Source organism: Furipterus horrens, unplaced genomic scaffold (assembly GCF_987537825.1).
Source record: "Furipterus horrens unplaced genomic scaffold, mFurHor1.1.pri manual_scaffold_3, whole genome shotgun sequence".
NCBI classification, from domain to species: domain Eukaryota; kingdom Metazoa; phylum Chordata; class Mammalia; order Chiroptera; family Furipteridae; genus Furipterus; species Furipterus horrens.
In genome coordinates this window covers 61713459-61738910 of record NW_028327173.1, presented here as the reverse complement: position 1 = coordinate 61738910, position 25452 = coordinate 61713459, and the positions used below count along the sequence as shown (strand labels likewise).

General features: G+C 34.6%; 1 pseudogene; it reads left to right on the top strand.

Annotated features, from left to right (window-relative positions):
• The first annotated feature begins 914 nt into the window (after positions 1 to 914).
• On the top strand, positions 915 to 1733 carry LOC150015163 (sterol-4-alpha-carboxylate 3-dehydrogenase, decarboxylating pseudogene; annotated as a pseudogene).
• Positions 1734 to 25452: the final 23719 nt, after the last annotated feature.

Here is a 25452-nt window from a genome sequence, read left to right as displayed (position 1 = left end):
CCACTACCATTGCACATTATTGCTAAAACTGGGACGCTTTACTCTAAGTATTCATATCCTTTTATCAATAACATGTGATGGGTACATGTTATTTTGCATCAATGGAAGTTGTTGTCAGCATAACTTATAACTGAACTTTAAAGTAGTACAGTATTCCCTCACTTATCGCGGGTGTTACGTTCTAGACCCCTCCCCCCCCCAAGTGAGAACCTTAAATTTATTCTACACTCTTAAACCTACGTAATTTTAACAACATATGTATATGGTACCGCAAAATCCTGTGATATAGTGAAAAATCTGCAATAAATAATTAAGTATAATATTTTTTTAAATCCCGCGATACAGTGAGGTTGTGATAAGTGAACCGCGATATAGAGAGGGACTACTGTAATTAATAAAATATTTGCAAGGAAGATTTTTAACATCTTAATACTGTTGAGTTTTCCTGAGGCAAGTACACAGATGCATTAAAACAGAAATATGGTCTTCATCTTCTGAGGACATATTTTCAAGTTCAATGATTTTAAGATGTCTGATAGCTTTAAAATAATATATTTTAATAAAAAGAAGCATACTTATATATCTCAATCCAGAATCATTTACATGCTTATTCTAATACAATGGCTTATAAATTAAAGTGTTCTAATAGTATGAATATTCATTTCTATATGGATAGAAACACAAACAGAACCTTCTAAGAGGGAAAAAAAAAAAAAAAAACTACCAAAATTATTTTTTATTGTCCAGAGCAAGAAAAAGGAAAAGAAAAAAATTTCTGGGTGTGCTGAAGGAGTCTCCACAGAACCTCGGCTCACGCGGGCGGCAAGAAAAGGTGGCGGCCAGCGACCAGAGCTCATTGGGTGGGGCCTGCAGTCGTACTGAAACCTACAAAGGAGCCTCTACTACAAAAAAGAAGGGTTGATCGCAAACAGGACCATATCTGGAGCTGAAATGGAACAAGCAGTTGGCGAGCCAATGAGAGATCAGGTCACAGGGTCACATTTGACAAAAGACATTCCAAAAGACCTGTACCCAGCTCTGAAAGGTGTAAGCACGGTTCTCCACTGTGTATCACCCTCACCATCCAGTAACAACAAGGAACTCTTTTATAGAGTGAATTACATTGGCACCAAGAATGTCATTGAAACTTGCAAAGAGGCTGGGCTTCCGAAACTCGTTTTAATCAGCAGTGCTAGTGTCATCTTTGAGGGCGCTGAATCAAGAATGGAACCGAGGATCTCCCTTATGCCATGAAACTCATTGACTACTACATGGAGACAAAGATCTTACAGGAGAGAGAACGGGAGAACTTGGTGGACTTCACCTTTGTGGAGAACGTGGTCCATGGACACAGTCTAGCTTCAGAGCACCTCTCCCAAGACATGGCCTTGGGTGGGAAGGCATTCCATATCACCAACGATGAACCCATCCCTTTCTGGACATTCCTGTCCCGCATCCTGACAGGCCTCAATTACGAAGCCCGCAAGTACCACATCCCCTACTGGGTGGCCTACTACCTGGCCATCCTGCTGTCCCTCCTGGTGATGGTGATCAGTCCTATCATCCAGCTCCAGCCCACATTCACACCGACGCTGGTCGCACTGGCTGGCACATTCCACTAGTACAGCTGTGAGAAAGCCAAAAAGGTCCTGGGCTACCATCCACTGGTCGCCATGGATGATGCTGTGGAAAGAACTGGGCAAAGCTTCCACCACCTGCAGAAGGTCAAGTGAGGCCACCAAGACTGGGTCCTCTTGTCACATCCCCCCCCAATAGCTCTCCCCTGTGGATCAATAAACTAACCTCCTTCAAGTAAAAAAAAAAAAAAAAAGAAAGAAAGAAAAAATATTTTTGAAGATGCAATGATTAAAACTGAGTTAAAAACCATTTATTTTCTTAAAAATACATAAAAATAGCAAGAAATATGGTCTTGTTAGAACATAAAATTTAAGTTTCTTTTCAAAATTCAAACTTCACTGTAGTGCACATTGTATAATTTAATTAAAAAGTCATTGTTGCTCATCTCCCCTTATTTTATAAAAACCCACTTGCAAATCAAAGAGCTCTTTCTTATAGTACTGCCATGGAGGCTCTGTCTACAAGAAAAAAAATGTGTAATTTCTTTAAATAATTAATTAATTATTCAAATAAGTTGACCAGATAAACATATGTGTACTATTTAATATTATTTGAGGGAATTCTTTGTTGTCCAGTTTGTAGATTAGTCAGTATACTTCCTCTCCCTGCTAAATCTCCTTTCATTGGACACATTACATTTTAAAGTCTGCTATATTCCAGGCACTCTCTTGGCACTTTTAAGATCATAATAAATGAAGCGGACTAAAGTTCCTACCACAAGGAGCTTATGTGGTAGTGGAGAAAAGGGAATAGAAAATATTGAGAATGAGGTTGTTGAAATATTAAATTGGATCCCTAGGGCTGACATCACTGAGAAAATAATGTTTGAATAAAGATCTGAAAGAAGTAGGGAGCCAATCATGTGGATATATGGTCAGAAGAAACAGCAAATACAAAGGTTCTGAGTCAGAGACCTGGCTGTATTGTTGGAGGAAGAGCAAAGAGGCCAGGGTGGCTGAAACTGAGTGAGAGAAAAAGAGAGATGTAGGAGACGGAGTCAAATGTGCCAGATTGCACAATGATTTATGGGCTCTTGCAAGGTTTGTGCTTTCATCTTGAGACAAGAAGCTATTGAAGATTATTACCTAAAAAGTAAGATAATCTAACTACATTTTAAAATGATTACTTGGGCTGCTGGGATGAGAGTAGACTGTAAGGGACCAAGCACTGAAGCAGAAAGATCCCTTAAGAGACAAGTGAATAATCTAAATGAGAGCCAACAGAAAGTTGGACCAGGATAATATTAATGGAGTATTGTGAGGGAGTTGAATTTTTAAACATATTTTGAAAATGGGAACAATATGATTTCCTGATGATCCAAATATGGTATGTGAGACAAAGAGGAAAGTCAAGGAGACTTCAAACAAGGTTTTGGACTTAGGTAATTTAAAAATGGTGTCAACATTTACTAAGATGGGAAAGGCTACAAGAATAACCAATTTGGGGGAAATGTCAGTTGATGAATTTGTGATGTGCAAACTTGAAAAGGTCTATAATACACCCAAGTAGAATGTCAACTAGGTAGTATAATACATGCATCTGAAATTATAAGAGAGAGATTTGGGGGAATTGGGGTGAATCATTAGTACACAGATTATATTTTTTAGGTTTTTTTCTCATTTATTTTATTTTATTGTTGTTTAATTACAGTTTTCCCAAATTTTCCCCATTGCTCTCCCCTGCCCTCCCCCCACCGCTGCTCCCACAGTCAGTCGCCACCCTGTTGTTCATTTCTGTGGGTCCTTTATACTTGTTCCTTCATTAGGTTCTTCCACTTCTTTCCCCCATATCCCGCTCCCCACTCCCCTCTGGCTGCTGTCAGTTTGTTCCTTATTTCCATGTCACTGGTTCTAGACCAATGCAATCATTGTGGAAAACAGTATGGAATTTTCTTAAAAAAACTAAAAATGGAACTGCCTATTGATCCAGTGATTCCACTGCTGGGATTTTACCCTAAGAATACTGAAACACCAATTCAAAAGTACCTATGCACCTCAGTGTTCATAGCAGCATTATTTACAATAACCAAGTGCTGGAAACAGCCTAAGTGCCCATCTGTAGATGAGTGGATCAAAAAACTTTGGTACATTTAAACAATGGAGTTCTATGCAGCAGAAAGAAAGAAGGAATTCCTGCCATTGTGGACAGCATGGATGCAACTGGAGAGCATTATGCTTAGTGAAATAAGCCAGGTGGCAAAGGACAAATACCATATGATCTCACCTATAAGCAGAACCTAGTGAACAAAACAAACAAACAAGCAGTATGCAGCTTATATTTAAAGCCAAGAGAACTGATGAAATCACCAAATAAGATAGCGTGGCAAAAAAAGATAAGTTGTTCAAGTAGTAAGCCTTGGATATATCTTTGAAGGTTCAAGAAGGGAAGGAGGAAAGAGAAGGGATAAATGTGTTAAATTATTCCAGCTCCTAATAGTAGAGTTTATAATTTACATTACCTAGAGTATAATTATTACTTTTTGGTTGAGTTGTTAAATGAAAAAAAAATGTGTATTTTAAAATGAAAAAGCAAAGTCAGGCTACTTGGGGAAATAGATAATGAACTAATGCTAATATAATCATAGCATGCTATTGAAAGAGCTGTGATAGAACTGGAAACAATATGTGGTGAGTAAAGTATGGCTTACCTTAATCAGATTGGGATTTTGACTAATCCATATTAATGTTCAAAGGCAGAAGAAGATGGATGTTCCAGCTTAAAAAGAGAGAAACCATTTCTGTGTCCTTTATTTCTATTTGGGCCCTTAAAGTATTGAATCACGCCTGCCCACATTGGTGAAGGTAGATTTGCTTTAGTCGGTATACTGAGTGAAATGTTAATTTCTTCCAGAAACACCCTCATAAACACTCCCAGAAATAATATTTTAGCCAAGTCAAACTGGCAAATAAAATTACCATCAAAATGAGGGATAGATATCATAAAGTAGACTTGCTGTAAGATGAATAATTAGATGGTTTTAGAGCATTTCAGAAAAGAAATGAGGAGTGTCTGAACTGAGGAAATAAAAACTGAGTTGGAGAAAATTGCATCCATTCAGGAAAGATCCAGAAGGTAGAATATGCACATTTGGGAACTAATGTGGTGTAGAATAGAAGGAATACAAAAGAGTTCAGGAGAGTAACCAGGTTTCTAAATGAGTGGATAAAACATGGAACATGGTAGGGAATATTTTGGGGAAGAAAGATGAGTTTAATTTTAAATGTACTGAGTTGTAAGTTGCTTTGGTGACTTCTAATTAAAGATGTGTGGTAAGCCGTATATATTTGATCTGAGTTCAGCAGAGTCCAAGGCTACAGATATATATTTTGGGTGTTTTCAAACAATTGTAGTTGAAACAATGAATTTAGATAAGATTAGTTAAGATGAAAAAGAACAAAGGAAAAACACCTGAGAACACATCCATATAACAGGGGCTTCTTAGCCAATGTTTCTTTTCTCAGTAATCAAAGAGGTGCCAAATCCCTCAAGAATGGAAATTTGAGCTGTTTCCATTTCTTCATCCATTCTCCTGTCCTTCAATATTTTCCCATTATTCCAAAAAATGCAATATTTTGCCAATATATCCTCTAGGACAAGGGGAATAAGGGAAAGAATAAATAAATGGGACTATATCAAATTAAAAAACTTCTGCACAGCTAAAGAAAACATCAAAATGAAAAGGGAACCAACTGTATGGGAAAACATATTTGCCAATGACACCTTGGACAAGAGATTGATCTCCAAATATATATAAAGAACTCATATGACTCAACACTAGGAAGACAAACAATACAATTAAAAACTGGGCAAAGGACCTGAACAGACACTTCTCCAAGGAAGACATACAGAGAGCCCATAGGCATATGAAAGGATACTCGACATCACTAACCATCAGAGAGCTGCATATTAAAACCACAATGAAATATTACTTCACACCAGTCAGAATGGCCATCTTTAACAAGTCAACAAACAACAAGTGCTGACAAGAATGTGGGGGAAAAAAGAGAAAATAAACAAACAAGCAGTATGCATATTATATTTAAAGCCACTGTTGGTGGGAATGCAGACTGGTGCAGCCACTGTTGAAAACAGTATGTCTTTTCCTCAAAAAAACTAAAAATGAAACTGCCTTTGATCCAGTGATCCCACTGCTGGGATTATACCCTAATAATCCAGAAACAACTATTCAAAAGAACCTACACACCCCTATGTTCACAACAGCATAATTTACAATAGCCAAGTGCTGGAAACAGCCTAAGTGCCCATCTGTAGATGAGTGGATCAAAAAACTGTGGTACATTTACGCAATGGAATACCGTGCAGCAGAAAGAAAGGACTCCTACTCTTCAGGACAGCATGGATAGAACTGGAGAGTATTATGTTAAGTGAAATAAGCTAGATGGCAAAAGACAAATACCACATAATTTCACCTGTAAGAGGAGCCTAATGAGCAAAACAAACAAACCAGCAAAATAGAACCAGAGGTATAGAAGCAAGTAGACTGACAGTGACCAGAGGGGAGGGGCCAGAGAGATAAGGGAGGAAAGAAGAGGAAGGGGCTAGTCAAGTAACTAGTATAAATGACACATGGACATGGACGACAGGGTGGGGATTGACTGTGGGAGTGGGGCGGGAAGGACAGGGGAGAGCAAGAGGGGAAAAATTGGGACAACTGTAATAAAACAACAATAAAAAATAAAATAAAATAATAAAAAATTTAAAAATAAATTATACAGCAGTAATTTCTGGATATCTTTCTTCCATATATCCATTCCTTTTTTATTTAAGGTAGAGGAAAGATTGACTAGATGTCAACCAAAGGCAGACCCATTCATGCATGGGAATGTTAAGAAAGTATAGCTTGGGGCATGACTACATAAGACAGGCTCTAATGATACTTCCTCCACTCAAACATACGTACAGAAAAAGCAACCTGAAATGACATCAATTATGTCTTAGGTTATTGTTTCAGTTATCGGGAATATGTTACCTCTTTCAGGGGCTCTACATGTAATCTATATAAAGATTTTATTTTTTTATAAATCATTTTTTACAAAATTCAATAAAGCCACTAAACCTAATATACATAGGAATGAAATAAAACAAATAGGACAGTTTCTATGTTAAATCAGACATGGTCAATTTAACTTAGCACCTTCAATATTTTATAGATAGACTCTGCTGGGCAATAGTTCATGGATTAAAAATGCCTCACTTCATACTTCTGTGATCTTGCTCCACTCCTTTTCAGCAAATTGGTTTGGCATTCCGGGCAATTCCCTGTGACAATTTTATATGAAAGCTTAGACTGACAATATACCTTGTCTCTGCTCCCACATTTACTTTGGGGTTTAGGATACAGTGATTCCATTCACACTAAATATTCAGACTTGTAACTTTAAAATATGCTTTTGGGGGCTCTGCTTCTTTCCTGCTCTGAGACAGAAGCCTTTCAAAGACCCATCAGAGGAAAAGAGGTCAAGCAAGCATATTTTAAAGTGACAGGTCTATATCCAAATTCTATGGTATTAATGAAATCTTTATTCTAAGAACTGAACTTTTTATCTGCGCTAAAGCCACTGTGGTCTCCAGCCTCCCTCTGTTAATCATTTCTAAATCAAGTTCATAGGCAAGAGAAACATCACTTTTCTAAGATAATCTCAAGATGTAGCTGAACTCAGCAACCAGTGGACTCTGAGCACACTGAAGAAATTCTTCAAATATTGTAGGCTTGCAATTTTAAAGAGCCCCCTTGAATTTGTTATTCTGAGGAAAGCAAATCTGTCAGTAGAAGCTTTCAAAGGCCCTTGACTTACTATATCACAATGAATGTTCAATGTGGAGCCTGGTGGATATTTTTTTTCAATTCTTACATTTTGGCATGGTGCAATTAGCTTGGCAACATTTGCTTGTGAAAGACCATGGTCGCTAACAGCAAAGGCTTGTAGGTCAACATTGTGATTCACTACCCAAACTGCCTGGACACTGCTTGTGTGTTGCTTGGAGCCAGTCCAGGTAGTTAGTCCCAGAAGAAATTTACATGAATAATGCTCACTCTGAAATTAACCTCAACATTTTAAAACTGTGGCAATGGAAATGATTAATCCTAGATTTTCCTTATTGTCTGGGCATTTGCCCATTGCTAACTGCAATGCTTTCTCTTAGCTCGTTTACAATGGATCAAATGCACGAACTGGCCAGGTACCATTTGGAGTGGCAACCTAACATTTCTGTAGATGCTATAAAACCAACTTAAGTGCAGAGAGAGTTAGTGTCACCAGGGTCAGGCATTATAAAACAGTTAACTTGCTCAAAAAGCACAGTCTTCTGAGTTTACTGTCCAGGAGTGAGTCTGAAAACATGTGCCAGATTCTTGTCATTGAGGCTCAGTACCTAGAAGTGGGAGATAAAACCTGAATCACTAACAGATGGAGAAGGTCTCTTAGATACTTTGACCCATATTTTGCTGCTTTGTATATTATTACTGTAATAATGATATCTTTTTCATTAAAGATAAGAAATCTTCTCTTTGTTATAGAAAGAGTTTACAATGGAGAATAAGCACGTGATCAGTAGAGCCAGACTGCCATGAGTTGAATTTCAGTTCTCCCATACTCTAATTATATGATCAAATAAATCTCTGTGCCACAGTTTCTTCATCTGTAAAACAGAGTTGTCATGCAGCTCTAGGCATAAAGCATTTGATACAGTATCTAGCACATTGTAAGTACCATGTACATGTGAGCTGTTATTATAATTGTTTAAAAATCATATTTTGTTTGATTCTACAAACCCATAAGAATAAAAGCAAACCTACATGGCCTGAAGATAAAGAAGCAGATGACATAGTAAGGGCTGGATCTGGGTGTCTCATCTGGCTTATTTCATAAGGTTGCTGTGAGAAACAATGTCAATAAAGTATAGTGACTGGAACCTACTAAAGATAAATATTTATATCACTAGTGTTATTCTTATTATTATTAGCAGTGTCTACATTATCAATAAAAGCCAACCCCAATTGTTGGTGAAATAGATTTCATTATAATAAAATCACAAAAGCAAAATCAAAAATATTAAAATCAGAAGGAACCCTAGAGGAAATCCATCCCAACCTATAATCCAAGAAACCAAGAAATACTTCTCCTTTTTATTCCCCTGCTCTTGACTAAACACCAAAACAAACTAACAGAAAATACTATCTTGAACATTTCCGATGAAGATGTAATCATTCCTTTATGAATTGGCTCATTAAAATATAAATATTTTAAGATATTTGCAAGTCACTCACTTAATTTACCTGAAGTTACAAGAAGAATCAATCATTACAGAAACATCAATTGGTTGCCTCCTCATATGCCCCAATCAGGGACTATACCCATAACTTAGGTATATGCCCTGCTGGTGACCTTTTGGTTTATGGGGTGGCACTCCATCCAACTGAATCACACTGGCCAAGCTGAAATTACTATTTTTTTAACTTACTGTTTCAGCTTCCACCCTAACGGTTCTTTCACAATCCTCTAATTCCTCTTCTATGTCATGTCCCATGGTCTGATTTACACCCCATCAGGTTTTTTCTTTTTTCTCCAGGCTGAAAATTTCTAGTTTCTTCTACTAATTCTCAGGCAAACTTTTTTTTTTTTGAGTTTCCCCTTTATTCTAATTGCCTTCCTCTGAATGTGTTCTACTTGGACTATTTTTCTCTTGAAATGCAATGCCTAATGGAATATAATACTCCATATGTAGTTCCTTTCAATACATGGTAAAAAGAAAATATTACTTCTCTTCTGGACATTATATTTCCATTATGTAGCCTAAGATCAAATTATAACTCTTGGCATCTGAATCACAATCTTGACTACTTCACAAGCTTATACTCAAGATTCTCCTAAATATCTTTCTTACAAATTGCTCTTATTTTTTTCCCATCTTGAACTTTTACATTTGGGTTTTAGAACCTAAAAATATTGCTGTAAATCCATCCCTAATAATTTCCAACGTGTTAAATTCAGCCTGTGTTTCTGTCCTGACTCCATTTTTTTCCCATATTTGCATTAGTTAACTCTCCCAGCTTTTTACCATCCACATATTGTGAGAAGTTTGTTATCAATGATGTGCTTGGAATGCCTAGAGTGTTGAAAGTGACAGTGAGTGGTTAATGTCAATATTTTAAATAGTACTTCTTGAGGATTAACATTTACTAATTATAAATTCTCTGAGTATTCCAACACCAAGATCATTTTACTCAATGATGCTATGAAAACACTAGTCAAATGTTTATGGCTGCATTCCTCTAATTTACAAATGATAACCCAATTATTAAAATAATCAAAATACAAATATAGTAGCTATACCATGAAGCCTCCACTGACAAACCTGGAGAAATGCCTTACAAGATGGTTCAGTGCCTCCACTTACCATCTCTCTCATCCCTCATGTCTGGTCTCAGTAGAGAAAACTTAAAGACATTTGCTTTATCTTTTTGTAGGAACATATGTGAACTCAAGTAGAAATTCCCTCTGAAGTTCTACAAAATGACATATCATCTTACCTTCAGAATTTATTTTTTATTGTGACCTATGAGGAGGGACACTGGAACATATTCTGTGTTCCGGTCAAGTAACAAATATCTCACCCTAGCTTTGCTATGTTCTAAATTTCTGAGAGGGAGGTTGGATATCCCTTCCTTAACAACTGTGACTTTTTCTGTTTATGGGTTAGAAAGTCACATCAGATATTTTTTGTTTTATAGTTGGAGGTATTCATTCATTTGTTAAACACATATAGAGTGCTTAATGCATATCAAAACTTTGTGTTAGGAATAAGGGATTGGAAACAACTTTTTACAAGCACAATACCTTTGTGAAGCGGATACTCTAACTAAGAAGACAAACAAATTAACAAATATATATAAAGCAATGTGGTAAATACTGTGACAAATCACCCATAAAGAACTAAGCAAGCTTAGCAAAATCTGTAGCACCAAATCTGTAGAATATCAGGGGAGACCACTTGAAGGATGATGTTACTTTGTCAAGGTTTAGGGAAAGGAGATAGCCACAGTTTAAAAACAAAATTTCTAGCCAAATATGCATTTTAAAAAACCCCACAAAAACCATACCTAGTCTTTTACTAACCCTAGGCCATCAGTCTACTAACAACTCTCCCCCAGACCTCGTAATAAACTAATTGTTCCCCCACCTTTTGTCCTTGTCTCATAAAGTTTGTTCTAAACATTGTACTTGAGATCCTTATAAAATGTAAATCCAATCATGTCATGGAAGTGCCCAAACTCTTTCAACGATTCCTATAATAAAATCAAAGAGTAAATATGCTAAAATAATATCACAGAATATAATCAAACAAAAATAATCATAATACAATTTTAAAAATCCAAAAATAAAATAAAATACCTGAAATGGCCTCTCAGGCTCTACAAAATCTCTACTTCTTCACTTTACTGGCATTCTGATCACTCTGCCCTGGAATTGCTGGCTGCCTTGATGTCTTTCAAACACTCCAAGTAGCCTTCCACCTCATGACCTATGTATCTGGAGTTTTCTTGGTGCAGAACGCCCTTCCTACACCTAGTCATGGGTCTCATTTCCTCCTGTAATGCCAGGTTTCTGATCAGCTGCCATCTAATTCAAAGGCCATCTCTGATTACATCATGCAATACCCCACCATCTTTGTTGGCATTCTTCATCTCTTTCAACCTGCTTAAGTTTTCTTCAGAGCACTTATCACCATGAGTCACTTTATACAATTATTTACTCCACTTCCACCCACTATGAAGGAAGGCTCCATGAGGTCATGGATTTTGTCTGTTTTGTTTTAGCCTCTATTTCCAAGGATTTTCAGAGGGCTGAAATGGCGAATGAAGAATCAGGGGAGGGAAACTTTCATTACTTCCATTAAATGAAAAATCAAGTATTGTGTGTGAGGGAGAATCATCTTGATCTGTTAGGCAACGAGAAACTGTTGGATGATTTAGAATCCTTTGGAGATGGCAGTGAAATCTTAGAATTTGATGTGGCCTCAAGGTCCTCCACCTTTCTTTTCAGGTGAAGCTGTACCCCAATATTGTTCCAAGGCTACAACTCAGAAGAGGAAGATCTGCTGCAACTAACTAGGATTATGATGACTGTAATATAGTCTATAATATTATCGAACATACCTTGATTAAACCTACCAGCTCATTTCACTGACTACTAAGAAACCATTGAAGCATATAAAATTGGAATCATTGCTATTTACATATTTGAATCAAGAATAAGAAATGAAAAGAGACATAAGTTAATGTAATTTTAAAGTAAAATAATTCTGTTTTTGTCAGTGTTGAACATGAAAAAGGAATTTGCATATTATAAGGATAACACACCAGGCTACATAGTAAACTTCTGAGTCAACACAGAGATTTTCAAATAAACAATAATGAACACATAATTTTAGTTACAATGTTGACTTTGTTGTGCATAATATATAAAATATGTAAAACTAAATTTTGCAAAAAGGGGCTGTGTGTGGGTTTCTTGCATCAACAAAAGAATATATCAAGGAGATTGTGACTAAATAACAATTGCAACCCAGCAGGCAATGAAAATTCAAGGTGAGGTTCTAGGAAGAGATGAGATGTCTGTCCTTTCTATGAGCTGAGAGCTATAGGTTACAAGAAATGTGAAAATGGTAAATCAGTTTCAGAAAATACTAAAATTACAAAATATACTTCTATGACACGTTGATAAACTTCCTTGGTTATTAGGTTCATTATTTTCAAGGTCAGTATTAAGTGACCATACGATCTCATCTCATTCATTGGTTACTCATTTAGTAGATATTCAGTCAAAAAGGTACTGTCCTAGATTCTGGGGAAGGAGGTAAATGGGCTATATACATGAAGAACTATGTTATAACTTGCATAAGTAATTTTTCTATATGTCTAGCCAATCAAAAGCTGAAATACGTATGATTCTCACATTTACTTCTACTTCTATCAATATAACAATCCAACTCTACTATTTCTTTTTCAGAGGTATGAATTATATAAAAGAAAAGAAAATTATATAAAAGCAAAAGATATTCCAATGGAATTTTATGGAAAGAACATTATATTGAGAAAAAGCATTACCTGTTTTACTTAGTCAAATACAAATAAATGATTTTAAAAATACAGACATTTTCTCTTTTATTTGTGGGAGTTTGGATATAGAGGGGAAATTAGAAAGTTATCCTCTGAATGTCTCTAAAAACAAGGTCATAATATCTTCTTTTACAGATTAAAAAAAAAATACTTAGGAGAGCTTAGTGACTTGCTCAAGGTTACAGAGTTAAATTAGAAGCAGCACTGAGATACGAACCCAGGGCTGTCTGACTCTAACATTTTTGACCTTCCTGAGAGTGTAAGTAACATTACATAGTGTGCTCTTTTCTGAAGAACAAGTTTATAATTTTCATCATGTTCTTAATAGCATAAAGTCATGGGAAAGATACAGTAGCCCTGGTTTTCCTTGGGAACACAGGGTAAACGTAGTGCAGATTATGAGTCAGACTAACTTAATCTCATTGGCCTCAGGATGTTCCGGCATCATGAGGTAGATGAAATAAGCTTGGAAGCTCCCCTCTTAACTGCAGCGCTGACACCTGCTCACTATGCTCTAGTATGGACAGAATTTGTTCTGATTGGTTGTGTGTCTGACCTAATGGTTTAAATGTATGTACTGATTGGTCAGTGCTTTTGCCATATTTATGAAAAGATATTTTGAAAATTGAGCAAGTTTTCCCAAATGTTGAACAATTTAAATACCATTCCATATTACAAACATCATTTGCAATTAGTTCTGTGCTGAACATTTTATCACCATCCAGAGAATTTTTTTCTTTGTAGATGTTTCATCCAAGAGTCTCATAGCTCTCTTGTAAGATCACAAGTTGTTTCAACATTCATTTGAGAGTCTACAAGGTAAGGGCAAATCCTGCATCTGTCCTAATTGGTACCGCTCAGAAAATGTGTGTATTTCCCAATACTCAGTGTCATTTCCGTGAACACTAAGATTACATCTTAAATGAAAAAATGAGGAAAGGTAAATATTCTAATAAAAATATACCCTAATCGTTATAGAAGACCATAAAATTGTATGAGATAAAAGAGAATAAGTAATGTCATACTGTGAAATAATTGTGAGATATTTAGACCTCAGTCTGCTGAGAGTGGTGTCCCAAAACCTCACCCTGTTCCAATTAGAATTATCACCTTTGGAAAACCTCCTCACTGAATAGTGGGAATTTTATTTATTTTCTATCCTTTATCTTCCATTGTTGTAGAAATCAACTGAAATTATCTTAGTTAAGTGGTAGGCAGGGAAAGGGCGAAACATAGCAATTAAACATACAGCCCCTCTTAGGTATAACTAGAATATGACCCAAGTTGCTCTATCTCAGCTTCCTGTTCAAGTCTAAAAATCTAAAATTGTCAGGGCTCCCTTTCTTGTTAAGAATTGCTTTCTTCAGCTTGTCTCCTCTTATTCCTCCTGTTTTCTTTCCTCCCTTCCCTCCTGCCTTCTCTCCCTACCTCTTATTCTTCCTTCCTTCCTTCCTTCCTTCCTTCCTTCCTTCCTTCCTTCCTTCCTCTTTTCTTCCCTCTCTCCCTCTTTTATACCTCCTTTCCCTTTACTTTCCTCCCTTACCCCTACATATAATGGTCATTTAAACCTGAAAATACCTCAAAAATAAATATTGTCCTCATTTTTTTGGGGGGGGGGATAAAAAAAATTGAATCCAACAGGTTAATTAACCTGGCTAGGATCATATAGTTAGTAAGTGGCAGATCTTGGATTCAAACAGGTGGTCCTCTTTTACAATAAAAATTTTCAGAGGGATAAAAATACCTTTTTAAAATTTTTATTTCTTTCTTTTCTGCACTACTCTCTTAACATGAATCGACTTTTAAAAGGATATTATTGTAGCCTTGAAAAATATAAGAACAGATACTTAAAATAGTAAATTCTGAGATTTCACAAAATAGAATCTCTCCAATTTCCCAGGGTCAAACCACTGGTGTTTGCAGAGTTATCTGATAAAAGACCTTTCTCAAGGTTGTTTCCATCTTTGTAAAACAAGGCAATACTGGGGTAGGTTTCCTCATTCGGAAAATAAAATCAGGGTTCACCACTGGAAAACAATGCTGAGAGATGTTTTGAAATTTTTTCCCTAAAAACTCTTGAAATGTTTATCCTGCAGAGATTATTTAGATTTTTCTACACAAACAGGATTTCCAATATAGCTATGTTCTAAAGACTCTTTTGTTATTAGCTTTCTAAATTCCTTTATAAATAGTTAAGTAATCTTATAGATAATAATAGCTCATATGTATTAATTAACTCATATGGGAAGTGCTTTCCATTCAATCTTCAAAATAATCCAATGATGTTGATACAATAATATGATTATTTCAGTCTTACAAATGAGTTAACTGAGGTATTGTCATATAATAACTTACACAATGTCACCAAGCAACATAGAAAATTTACTCTGCTCACCACTGCACCATAGTCCAAAGAGTTTGTTTAAATTAAAAAAATAAATTATTCTTTAAAAAGTTTAATAATCTTTGTCTAAATTATTTATATTGTTTTACTTATTATGACATTACTAAATCTCTTCTTTATCCTTGGACTAAAAAACATATTTTGCTCTTACATTTTAGTGTAACTTAGCCTCTTGATTGTGGTAATTTTTCAAAGTGTTAACCACATCATTGATAGAAATGTACCAGTTTTATAAATTATTTGTAAGTTCAACTATTGTTTCAAAATGCAAAGAAGTTTTAGTATGTTTTTATTTTTATTTATATTAAAAACAATAGATTGGTAGATATTTCTTGATGTTTTAGTTTTCTGTAAGAATTGTTGGGAATACTGAAAAAGAAAGGAGGCTGTTAAAATTTCTAAAAAGGCAAAAATAGAAAATATAGAATTACTGAAGTAATATTTTACTTACCCCACAGGGGAAAACCCCTGTGTACTTGTGCATGTAAATTTACATGATGAAGCATCTTTAAGTTTCAACAAGTTATTAATATAAAAATGTTACAAATTGCTAAAAGCACTGCTTAATATAGCACCAGAAAAATTTATATTGGCATTACACTATTAATATAAAACTGCTTAAATTAATATAAATCTGTTTTTTTATGGAAATACAATAAATGAATTTGGAGACCCTTTTCTTTTTATCTATGTACTCCCAAAACAAATCCCCAAAATAATAGTCAGTGAAAATATTCTTCCCTCTTTCATTTAAATTTTTTAAGGGGGCTGCCAAGATTGATCATGGTCTTATTTTTTCATTTTTGTTTGCTACAAACCAGGATATAACAAATATTTGTAATTGATGTAATTTTTAAAAATCCTAAATGAGTAAGTTGAATGATATAGTCTCTGTTACTTCTCATTTTCTAAATATTCACTTCCTTGTTTTATTAATTAACTCACTCTCTCAAAGAATTCATCATAGACAACCAAAGGTCTAGCTCAGAACAATAATTGTGAATGAGGGGGTCGATGGAATGATTGAGAATTTTTAAAGTATTATTTAGGGTTGGAGAGATATCATGATACTCAAAGTCACAGAAACGATACCTTTAAAAAAATGTTGATGGTTACATGAGAAAATTTGTTCCATTTGAGTTAGGTTTTAAATGGTGTTTTGAATTTTATTTGGTCTTTTATTCTTCCCAAACTAAAATCATCTTGTTTACCAAACTTCTTTTCAATGTTTGCCCTCCTTTGTGACATTTGCCTAGGGGCAGTGTCAAACACTGTAGCTGAGGACATTTTCTCTAATTAAGTAATATTAAACATAAGTAACTTTTACAGTTTCACACTGAGTATAAAAAATATGAAATTCACTCCTTAATGGAAAAGGACTTATGTTTGCTTCCTTAGACTTTCTTGGATTCTCTGAGGCGTGAATGTTCTGAAGTTTACTCTCAATACCCTAGCCCCTTGCATGCTGTGTTCTCTTGGCCATGAGCATGCTGACACTAATTTTGCTTCTCTGACCTGGGTTGCCTAAGCCTATATTTTTGTGACAAAACTGGGTTATTTTTTTCCTGTATTTCTTTTCCTTTTTTTTTTTCTTCTTTTTTCCCCAGCTTTTTTTTGAGATATAATTGACACATAATATTATGTAAGTTAAAGGGATACAATGTGTCGATTTGATATACTTACATATTGTAAAATGATTACAATCATAGCAGTAGCTATATGATAGATCCTCAGAAATTACTTATCTTATAAGTGGAACTTTATACTCTTGGACCAACATTGCCTTTTTCCCCACCTTCACCCCAAGTCCCTGGAAACAAGGATTCTAGTCTCTGTTTTTATGAGTATTGTTTTTTTAGTTCACATATATAAGCAATGTCATACAGTATTTCTCTTTCTTGGACTTATTTCACTTAGCATAATGCCCTCAAATTCCATTTATATTGTTGTAAATGGCAGAATATTCTTTCTTATGGCTGAATAATATTCCATTGTGTGTGCATGTATCACATTTTCTTTGTGGACATATCTATTGACACATACTTAAGTTGTTTGCATGTCTTGGCTATTGTGACTAATGCTGCAATAACATTGGAGTGCAGATATCTTTTTGAGATTCTGTTTTCATTTCTTTTAGTTATATATCCAGAAATGGGATTGCCGAATCACATGGTAATTCTATTTTTAATTTTTTGAAACACCTCCATATTGTTTTCTATAGTGGCTGTACCAATTTACATTCCCACCTACAGTGTTCAAGGATTCCCTCTTTTCCACATTCTTGCCAACACTTTTCTCCTGTGTGTTTTTTTTTATAATAACCATGCTAAAAAGTGTAGTGATATCTTATTGTGGGTTTGATTTGCATTTCGCTGATGGTTAGTGATGTTGAGCACCTTTTCATGTACCTGTTGGCTGTTTGTCCTCCTCAAAAAATAAAAAAAGTTCATTCAGTTCCTCTGCCCATTCTTTAATCTGATTGGTTTGTTGTTTTTGTTGTTGTTGTTGTTGATGATGATGTTGAGTCGTATTAATACAGAGAGATATGATTAAGATCACTAGGGAGAAGTAGGAAGGGCTTAGGAGGAGCTGCTGAGGCAATGGAAAGAGGTCTAGGACAGGATTGGCTGAGAAGATGAACGCCTCCAGACTCAATGAAAATAAAAGGAGGGCTGGCTCTTAGGCTCATAGGCTTTACTGGTTTCTGAGCTGGCTCTCTCTCAGGCTCTGGCTCTTGCTCCCTAGCTCCTGGAATGGCTGGTCTGGCTCTCAGGCTCTTCTTCCTTGAGGTTGCCTGGATGATCCTGCTGTAACTATCAGAATTTCCCAACAAAAGGCATATTATAAGGGAAGGAAATTCCAGAACAGCCTAGAATTGGGCTGGCCTGGCAAAGCGTGGCAGGTTTGTTCTTTCAGTGTTCTAGAGGGAACGGGCTCTGAGTTAGAAGCCTGCCATTCTTCCGGAAGCATGTACCTTTTGTGTACCTATTATGTTGTTTTAGTTTGTAGACTAACCCTATAGAAACTAACAGGGGAATGCTAGGAGGACTCAGGTGTTAGAGTTTAGCCCTAATTGATAGGCTTAAGTAATTAAAGCTGTGACTTGATAGGCTTAAGTGACTGTGTTTGAATCGAGACTCCTGTCCTTGATCACCAAACCTTTGTTTCTGGAATTTTGTGTAGAGCAGTGGTTCTTAACCTTCCTAATGCTGCAACCCTTTAATACAGTTCTTCATGTTGTGGTGACCCCCAACCATAAAATTATTTTTGTTGCTACTTCATAACTGTAATTTTGCTACTGTTATGAATTGTAATGTAAATATCTGATATGCAGGATGTATTTTTGTTGTTACAAATTGAACATAAATAAAGCATAGTGATTAATCAAAAAAACAAAATGTAATTATATATGTGTTTTCTGATGGTCTTAGGCGACCCCTGTGAAAGGATCATTCAACCCCCAAAGGGGTCGCTACCCACAGGTTGAGAACTACTGGCGTAGAGGGCGGTGGCAGGCAGCAGGACCCAAAATTGCTATTTGGTAGTAGTAGGAGTTCTTAATATATTAACCCCCTACTAGATGTGTGATTTGCAAATATTTTCTCTCATTCAGTGAATTGACTTTTTATTCTGTTGATGGTTTCCTTTCCGCCCCTGGCTGGTTTGGCTCAGTGGATTGAGCGTCGGCCTGCGAGCTAAGTGTCGCTGGTTCGATCTTCCAGTCAGGGCACATCAGAGAAGGAAAACTCTGACTCCAAAAAACCTCCGCTGCCTTGTGGCATACCTCTTCAGGGGAAAGGCTAAGGGAGTAAACCCCGACAGAAAATCCGGAGCCGGAGTCCCTAAGGCGGTTTGACGTTGTAGTCAACACCGGCAACTCCTGCGGCACACCTGAAGCCAACCTGTATTGACTCCGTCTTTCCCTTGGGCCCTTCAGCTGCGAAGAGAGGGGGGGTCTGCTGCATGGGCAACAGCAGACCCTCCATATCACCCTGCCCAGGCTCTGTAGCTTCAGCTTCACTGGAGAGGACACTCCAGCGTCATCGCAAGATGTCGATTCAACACGGGAGGAGACAGATACCGTGTCACTCCCGAGTCGGACTGCACAGCCATTCTCGGCGGTGCAGATAGACTCTTAAGAAGCTACACCATCGTCTCTCGAGACGGACGGCTGCCGACGAGTTTCCTTTCCAGTGCAGGAGCTTTTCAGTCGGATGTAATCCTGTTTGTTTTTGCTGTTGTTATTGTTGTTGTTGTTTTTGCTTTTGTTATCTGTGCTCTGGGTGTTAAGTCTAAAATTATCATTGCCAAGATCAATGTCAAAAAGCTTATTGTATGTTTTTTTTGAGCTTCATTGTTTCAGATTGTATGTTCAAGTCTTTAATCCATTTTAAATCAATCTTTGTGTATGTTTTCAGACACGGTTTGTTTTTATTCTTTTGCATGTGGCTGTTCAGTTTTTCCAAACCATTTATTTAGAGACTATTCTTTCACAATTGTACAGTCTTAGAACTTTTGTTGAAAATAAAATGACCAAATAGTCACTGAATTATTTCTGGGTTCTCTATTATGTTTCATTCACCTTGTGTTTATCCCAATAGCATACTGTTTTGACTACTATAGCTTTATAACATAATATGTAATAAGAAAGTATGGTGCCTCTAACTTTAATCATCTCTCTTAAGATTGCTTTAACAATTCAGAGTCTTTTGTAGTTTCATACAGGTTTCAGGATGTTTTGTTCTACTTTAATTAAAAATGCCATTGGGATTTTAATAAACATTGAATTTGTGGGTGGCTTTTTGTAGAATGCACATTTGAACCATGTTAATTCTCCCAATCCATGAGTATGGTTTATCTTCATATTATTTGTTTTCTTGGTTTTCTTTTTTGTTTGTTTGTTTGTTTGTTTCTACCAGTGTGTTATAGTTTCCAATATATAGATCTGTCATTTCCTTGGTTAAAATTATTCTTAAGTATTTTTTGATGCTATGCTATAATCAATGAGGTTGAAATTCTTTTTATTAGTGTATAGTAATGTGATTCATTTCTGTACATTGATTTTATATCCAGCAAACTGAATTTGTTTATTAGTTCCAACAATTCTTTCTTTTTTTTTTCTGATGGAGTGTTTAGGGTTTTCTATATATAATATCATGTCATCTGCAAATAGAAATGATTTTACTTCTTCATTTCCAATTTGGATACATTTTATTTATTTTTATTTCATAGTAGTTGTTGCTAGAATTTTCAGTACTATGTTGAATAAAAGTAGTGAAAGTGGGCATCCTTGTCTGATTCCTGATCTTAAAGGAAAACATTTCAGCTTTTACCATTAAGTGTGATATTAACTGTGCACTTTTCATATATGACCTTTATTATGTTGAGGTACATTCCTTCTAAACCAATTTGTTGAGAGTTTCAATCATGAAAGGATATTGGATATTATCCAATGCTTTTTCTGCACTTATTGAAATGATCATGATTTTCATCTCTTATTCTATTTAATGTGGTGTCACATTTATTGATTTGCATTATGTTGAACCATTCTTGCATCCAGGTATAAATTCCATTTAACCATGATATACTATCTTTTAAATGTGCTGCTGAGTGTTCAGTTTGCTAATATTTCACTGAGAATATTTACATTTACATTTATCAGGGTTGTTCGCCTATAGTGTTCTTTTCTTTTTGTGTCTTTAACTGGTGCTGGTATCAGGATTATGCTGGCCTTATGTAAGTTTTGTAGGATTCTCTCCTCTTCAATTTTTTTGGAAGGATTTGTGAAGGATTGGTATTACTTTTTCATTAAAGGTTTGCTAGAACTTACCAGGAAAACCATCTGTTCCTAAAGATATTTCTTTTTGAGATCTTTTTGACTACTCATTTTATCTACCTGTCATAATTGGTCTGCTCAGATTTTCTCTTTCTTCATGATTTGGTCTTGATAAGTTGTATGTTTCCAGGAATATATACATTTTTTCCTAGGTTGTGTAATTTCCTGGCTTATAACTGTTTATATCAATTTAAAAAAATCATTTGTGTTTCTGTGGTATCACTTGTAATGTCTCTTCTTTCATTTCTTATATTTATTTGAATCCTCTTTTTTCTTGGCATAGATTTGTCTATTTTTAAAATACTTTTTAAAAACCAACTTTTAGTTTATTGATCTTTTCTATTGTCTTTTTGGTATCTATTTCATTTATTTCCACTTTGATTTTTGTTATATTCTTCCTTCTACTGACTTTAGTTTTTGTTCTTTCCCTAATCCTTTTAGGTGTAACGTTAAGATGTTTATTTGATCTTTCTTTTTTAATGTGGGCATTTATTGCTATAAAGTATCCTTTGAACTACTTTTGCTGCACCCCTCAAATTTTGGTATGTTGTTTTCATTTTTATTTTTCTCAAGATTTAAATTTTTTAAAATTTATTTTTTGACCCATTGGTGTTCAGGAGCATGTTATTTAAACTCCACATATTTGTGGATTTTCTAGTTTTGCTGTAATGATTGACTCTATTTTCATAAATTGTGGTTGGAAAAGATGGTAAATATGATTCCAATTTTCTTTATTAAGTCTTATTTGTTGCCTAACCTATGATCTATCTTGAAGAATGTTCTATATGCTTAAGAAGAATATATTTTGCTGCTTTAGATGGATTGTTCTGTAAATATCTGTTAGGTTCATCTGATCTAATGTATATTTTCTGTTCAGATAATATCCATTGTTGAAAGTGGGGTACTGATGTTTCCTACTATCATTGTATTGTTATTTCTCCCTTCTGATCTGTAACATTTGCTTTATATATTTAGATAACTTATGTTGGATGTATAAATATTAATGTCATAACTTCTTAATGAATTGATTCCATTAGAGTCCATATTAAGAAGTTTAAAAAATAATATATGCATGCAACTATGATCTTCTTTTCCTGTCTCAAAATATTAACTATCTCTCACACATTGATCAAATAAGAATATGGATACCATGTATCGACCATCCTTTGTATATCAGGCACCATCATAAGCAGTTACACGTTCTCTTCACAATTATCTTAAATAATAGTTGCTACTATTATATTCCAGAGGAGTTTAAACAACTGGCCTGAAGTCTCCCATCTGGTAAGTAGCAGGAACAAGGTATGTACCTAGAGTTAATTGATCTTTCCACCATAAGAATGTCTACAGTTTTTGATAAAATATTACTATCACTTTGAAAAGCCTCTGATTTTAGAATTGCTATTGAGTGAGGAATTTCCTCATCTGGTGAAGCTCTCATTAATTGGCATAGGAAAGATAGAAGCCCTGGAGAAAACAGCATACCTGACCTCTCTTGTCTAAAGAGTCGGCCAAAATCTTGGGCCTTGGGTTTAGAAACATGCTATTGATAGTTTTATTTGGCTTAAAATCTAATTGAAAAATGTCCTACAGCCTTGGAGGAAATTAAACCTGTTAATTTATCTCACTGAGAAAAATGCTTCAGTGCCTGTAACAGAAAGACTATTCCAGAATTTTTTTATTGGCATCATTAACATAAACACACACTAGTCAAATAATAGTCAAGTCAAAAATATCATTATTTATAACCTTTCAGACAATATGTTAATTTAACATAAATTTCAGCTTAAGAGAATTATTCCACAGAGAATTAGCTTTTTATTTGCTTGTCTTTTGATATATTGTTTCAATAACAAAACATGTTATAATTTCAGTTTCCAAAACTGATAGAATAATGACATACAGAAAATTAATTCTATTTTCAGAGGGAGGAAACACAGTACGAAGATAAGATTTTTTCCTCATATGTAGAGTTATGTAATGTCTTTAGTTTTTCGATAATATATGGGGTTTCAATTGCATCAGAATTGTTTTTTATTTGTGTGTGTGTTTAAATTTTATTATCTGAAGTTTACGTTTCTTGAGAGTATACAATTTAATCTGTATCTTATAAGTTCCATTAAAAATGGATAACTTAAAAAATTACTAGGTAATAATATTATTTGGATACATAAATTTAAAATAATATTATTTAGGAGTTAAGTCTTTAATGTCAAAATGTGAAAGTTACTCAATTAATTACTTAAATAAATAAAAAATCCTATAACCTGACACCAACAAATAAGTAAAATGGTCATAGTTTTGTTCAGAAGTCACAAAGTATTTAAGAGTTTGTGTCTAGCTATGTGGATTGGCAAGCTAAACTTATCAAATTCATCCAACATTATAATCAACAATATGCTTAGTGTAAAGAACATACAGTAGTTAAGGTCAGAGCACAAAAATTGTAAGTACAATCTTTCACTTTTCCAAAGAATGACTAATCATCATAATAGTCATCCTGAGGTAATGATTATTAATCTTATTCAAATATATGTTTAAAAGTACTCATTTTCAAAATTAGAATTATACCATTTAAATCTTTTTTTTTTTTCATGGAATTTGGCATCATCTGTTTATTAAATCAATATGGAAATTTTATTTTAATGGCTTTAGACACTTAGATATATTCAAACTAAATTGATTGAGAAAAGAAATTATTTCACAGTATAGCATAACATATTTCATAGTACATATTTGGAAACTGAAATATGTATGGATCACTTCTCTGGAAAAAATCCACAAGTGAAATTACACTCCAAGAATTAGTATAAAGTCATTTTGTTGAGGAAACAAATCTTTATTTTGAGGCTACAAGTAGTTATGTTACAGCATATTGCACATTGTCCAAGCAAATGGTCACTAAACCTTTTAATAAGTATTTAATTAAATTTGTCTGGTTCATTGAGAAACCTAAGGCTGAAAATTAAGAGAACCCATGCACCTGGGCATCTGATTGATGCCACTTTTATTTAACATAATAATACCTATTGAGTTCAATTGAGAAGTTCATAGTAGCCTTTATTTACATTTAATTAGCACCTCTCTGGATTAATTACTCATCTTATAAACTTAATACAACTTTAATACTGGAAAATATGAATCAAATATGATAACAAAATGTACCTGGTTGTTTTAATTAATCTGTCTAAACTGAGCACGCCACTTCAAATTCATGAAGATCAAGCTTTCTGCCACCCTTAGACTTCTCATCATGTTAATTGCCTGCTCTGCTAGAAAATGATCTTTATATTATTCTGACTCTGTGGCAAGTAGTACAATTCCAGTTGGTTATAATTAACATGGGGAGTAAACATATAATCTTTATTTCAGAAATTTTTTTACTCTAGAGAAAAATAAAAGTATTAATATTGGTCATCTAAAAAGGTATAGATGATTAAAAATTTCTATATTTTCCATTAAAAATATTTATTACTTTTATAAAAATTAAAATTACATTACACATATAAACCATACATGTAATATATGTGTGTATATATGCATATATATGTCTTGAAAGTCTAAGAAAAACATTTATCATATATATTTTCTGTTATTTTACTTGATTTCAACATTAATAAAGGTGAAGGTGAAAAGAAAGTCAAGGAATATGAGCCCATGTGAACCTTATTGGTTTGGATAAAGGGCAATAAGACTAATAAATATATGAATGAATGAATGAATGAATGATGTCTATGTATCTTCCTTTTGGGAAAATCACTGGTAACCTCAATGCAGAGTGGTGGTCTCTTGCCAAAAGTTCTTTTTTTGACTGAAGTGTTTGTTCATTAACTATTCTCATTAAATTGGACTCAAGATAACATATTTACCATCTGATTTAAGATTAGGTAATATCACAGGCATATTTCATTAATTTGTGATGGTCAGCCATATTCAGTTTAAGAATATGGGTAATCTAGTTAGGGAGACAAAGAATCAAAATGTAAAATAATATTATCAACAAATGGAAAGTAGTAACCAAAGGAATGCTGTATAGTTTAGAAAGTCTATAAAATAGATTATGATGTCATATCCTAGTCAATTCTGTAAATTGAAACTGTTGCCAAAGGCAACCAGAATTCATGCCAAAAAAAGCCTAACATATAACATAAACAATTTCTCCTGATAATATCCTCTTTGCTCCAAGAACTTAATGAGTATTACTGTCATGTTACGGGAGTAATTGTTGCCCTGTCATATTTGACAATGGGATTTTTTAAATTGCAGCTTTCTTAATAGAAAAAACAGAGTTACATTTACATTTCAAAGTTTGTTTTTAAGTGAAGTTTTTACTTTATATGTGTGAGAATATTATTTTTTTAGGTTTTTATCATCTTGTTTTCTTGATTGCCCCAGTGCTCTCTTACAGCATCCTTTTTCCCAGTCTTTTACTCT